Source organism: Octodon degus, unplaced genomic scaffold (genome assembly GCF_000260255.1).
Source record: "Octodon degus isolate 3935 unplaced genomic scaffold, OctDeg1.0 scaffold00030, whole genome shotgun sequence".
Classification (NCBI taxonomy): domain Eukaryota; kingdom Metazoa; phylum Chordata; class Mammalia; order Rodentia; family Octodontidae; genus Octodon; species Octodon degus.
The window spans coordinates 289,374-293,739 of NW_004524606.1; positions in this window are offsets into that span (position 1 = coordinate 289,374).

A 4,366-nucleotide genomic window follows, 5' to 3' on the forward strand; every position below is an offset into this window, starting at 1 on the left:
CCAAGCTATTATTTATTTATTATTATTATTAGTGGTAGTAGTACTTTTACATTTTTATTTTTTGTATCTAGCAACTTTGCTACAGATTCATAATACTAATAAGTTTGTAGAAATTTGTAAATGATTACATTCATGGTAGAAAATTTGTACATGATATACCTTGTTTTGTTTTGTTTTTTCCCATTCCCCTATCTTCCTTTCAACTCCTTCTCCCCTCCCTATTTACAAGTAAAATTTCAATGCTTCCTTTGTAGTTTTTGTACTTTTCTCACTCTACCCCACAGATTTCCTCCAAGTACAGTGTTAACAGAATTGATAGAGGCACGCTGCACTTTACTCCTCAGAGGTGTGTTCTGACATGCTTCTCATTGTGCACAATGTTAAAGTTCCTTTATATACTTCTTTATTTGTTTTTTTTATAGTCAAAGTTTATTCTATTTTTTCTGTTTATTTTTTATTTATTTTCAAAACCAAGAAACTTATATTCATATAACTAGAATTCTCAAAGTAGAAAGGAGTAAGCATTAAATGTTTAAAAATTTAAAATTTCTGAATTTTGTTCAACTTATAATACCGCAATTCCAAGAAAAATGAACCTTTTGCACAATAAATTTAAATAAAATCATACTAAGATACACAAAAATGAAATTGTCCAAAACTTCTTATAAAGAAAAAATCATTAAAGCATATACATAAAAAAATATTAGCTGTAGAAGAACAAAATTAAATAGCATCTTATTCCACATTAGAAAGAAAAAAAAAAGGATCAAGTGTGTAAGAAACTAGACTAATTACAGGACTGAAAGAACAGATCAGTCCTTTTTGAATTTTACACTGAGCAAACATACCTTTGAAAACTAAAAGTAAGATTTTCTAGTTATACAAACTTGAAATATTTTAATACCTTCAGAAGTAGCATATAGGAAATAACAAAGAGCATAATTCAAAAGGCAAGAGAAGTTTCAGTATGCTCCTGGATGAACAATAGGGAGCTCTCAATATGACAGTTATGCAGGACTATATAAAATATATTAGATGAACCCTTATTTAAAGGTCATTGCAGATTTCTATGAAACAGTACCAATCATATGTTGGGTTAGACACGTATTTTTTTCATATATATATGTGAGTATGTGTGTATAAAAATAGGAAAGAAGTAATATAAAGTCAACAGAAAATGGAAATATACTTATCAAAGTTTCTAATACTAGGAGAAGATATTATATTATGTCTTTTAAATAAATTGTAAGTCATAGAAATAGTATAAATCTTAGAATAAAAATTAAGATTAAACAATATTCAGAAAATTAAATACTAATTAATTAAAAATTAAATGTTTCAAAGCAACTGAACTAAGAAAAACTTTTCATGATAGCAAAAAAGTACTAAGACTAAAACATAAGATAAATACTGGAATGGCAAATAAATGACCAGCACTTCTAACAGTTTGAGGATAGGATATCGCACAAAGTTCTAGCATGTTGTGGACATGCATAATGACCATGACAGTTACTAGTGGCCAGGCATCACTTGTGGAACTGAGCTACAGCTATTTCTCTGAAATCCATCCTGTAGATTCAGATGGAATCATGACCCATAGAGTGGAAGAGAAGTTCATTTGTAGAATGTGCTGATGGAAATATTTTGCTGCTGAACACAAAAGAATAACTGAAAGGCTACTATTGTATACCTCTTATTCTCCTGTGTTCAATTGTTTGCCTATTTGGTGGGTTCTTTGCATTCTCATTCATGGGACTGTGATCAATTTGCTCCCTCTCTAGAACATCATTTAGTAGTCTGTGTAAGCTTGGCTTTGTCATCATGAAATTCTTTAGTTGTTCTTTGTCATGAAAGTATTTCACTTCTCCATTATACTTGAAAGAGAATTTTGCAAGATATATCAGTCTGGGTAAGAATTTGTTTTCTTGCAAGACAAGTACTTTGCTTCATGCTCTTCTTGACTTGATTATTCTGATGGGTTTTCCTTTAAATGTGATCTGTTTCTTTTTTTTTTTTTTTTAGCGACTTTTACTATGCTGTTCCTGTGCTGAATTTCTGGGATCTTGATTATTATGTGTCTGGGTGTGGTTTTCATTGGATTGATACTATTTGGAATTCTATATGCTTTGGTTACTGAATGTCAGATTGTTGTCCCGTATTTGGGAAGTTTTCTGCTATATCTTCTGCCCATATTCTTTTTATATCATTTGTTTTGACTCCTTCTTTCTGATTGATGCCTATTAGTCTCACATTGTTCATCTTTGCATGGTCTTGCAGGTATTGAATTAGTATTTCCTGCATCCTAGGTTTTTTTTTTTTTTTTTTTTTTTTTTTTTTGCAGAACCAGGGATTGAACTCAGGCCCTTGCGCTTGCCAGGGAAGCGCTTATTCCACTGAGCCATCTCCCTGGCCCCTTCCTCGTTGTTTTTAAAAGATCCTTTCTTACTTTTTCACTAGCCGCAATGGTGTCTTTAAGGTGAGAAAGTCAAATATTTTCACTTTCCCGCAAACGGTTTTGCCAGCTTGTGATTGAGGTTTTAATTTCCTGTATATAACTTTGAATCTGTTTCATACATTCTATTTCTTTCTTATATTACTTATTCAGATTTTCCATCATTTTTATATTCTGCTGTATTTTTTTTATGAGTGTACTCTTTAGTAGCACTTAGTACTTCTTTGATTATAGTCATCATTACATTTTTGTTCAGAAATTATTTCTGATCTGATTTCTTCTATACCTTTCTGCAGTTGTTTCCTTACTTCCAACACTATTATTTCAGAGATATCAGGTGTGTGATTTCCAGTTTTCTCAGTGCTAGTGTCTTCTGCATTTGTACTAGGTAGACTCGGGGCCTGAGATTGCCTTTTGTTTACTCTTTTTGTCATTTTGTATACCACTGTCTTCTGAACTTGTTGTAGAGCTTAGATAGAGTTATTACCCTAGCATCTGGTCCGGATCTATGAAGTTCAGATTCCTCCAGGTGGCTGTTGCTTGGATCTGGTTGCTGTGCTCCACTTCTTCCTGCTGCAGTCCTTAGAGTTGAACCCTTTGTGTCACTCTCTCAAGATGTTCTTCTCCTGAATCAGCTGGGTAGGTCTTGCCTCTAGTCTTTTTTCAGGGAGTATTGCTGAAGGGTTCCATGCTCGGCCTGCACTCTGGGTTGAATGAGGATCCAGTGTGTCCAAGACGGTCTTATTCACACACTGGGCCTGCACTCTGGGTCAATTCAGGATCCGCAGCCCTGGGTCATCTCACTCATATGCTGGGTCTATTCGGGATCCGGCAGGCCTGCGTGGTCTATACGTCTTTATTTTGATTAAGGAAATTTATATCTATTTTTCTAGTTCTTTCTCCTAAAACATAAATGTAAACTGGTGCATATTATATAATATATAAATGCATAATAAGTGCTATTTCTACATCTATATATTTTTAAATGCTTTTATTTATTTTTTCCCATAATTTTATTGAGAAACAAATAGCAATGAGACAGTTTCAAATCAAATTGGTAGGACAGTTTCAATAATTAACACATTGCATACATTCTTCCTAGTGGTTAATTGTTGTACAAGATGTGGACATGATATCCTATTTACAAACACTATTGGAACAAATCCCTCTATTCATTAAGAGGATGTAACTATATATCTATTCTAACCATTTTGAATACACAGATACAAAATGGACATTCATCTGTATCCCCTTTGTTTAATTCCATTATTTGAATGTTATACGTGTGTTAACTCAGCAAAATATTCTAAAAGAGTACAGTAGTCCATAATAGTATTGAGACTTCTGCTTCGCTGGCAATGTCAGAAATTGTTGACCTGAGTCCCCTACAGCTCAACATTACAACAATATATCTTTCTTTTTTAACCTGAAAATGTGACAATGTGGTTTTCTAATATTTAACTGACATAACATTCCTGAAATAAACTTTGTGTATTAAACTTAAATTTCATCAATTCTGGAAAATTCTTAGCCTACTCTCTTCATACATTGTCTCTACCCTGTTTTCTTTTTATTTTCCTTCTACAACTCTAATCCCTTCTATAATGAATGGTTACAATTTCTAGATATATACCTTTTCTTTTGTGCTATTTTTTATTCTGAGTCATTTTTGATGACTTCTTCATTAGTAGTCTATATCAGCTTCATCTCATTTCATTTTTCTGTTTTTACTGTTTTCTTTTTTTAATTAATTTTACTGAGAAAGAAATAGCAATGAGACAGTTTCAAAAAAGTTGGTAGGACAGTTACAATAATTAACACATTGCATATTGTTTTCTTCATAGTAGTTATTCATAGTACAAGATGCAGACATGATATCTTGTCTAAACACTATTAGTACAAATCTTTCTTCTC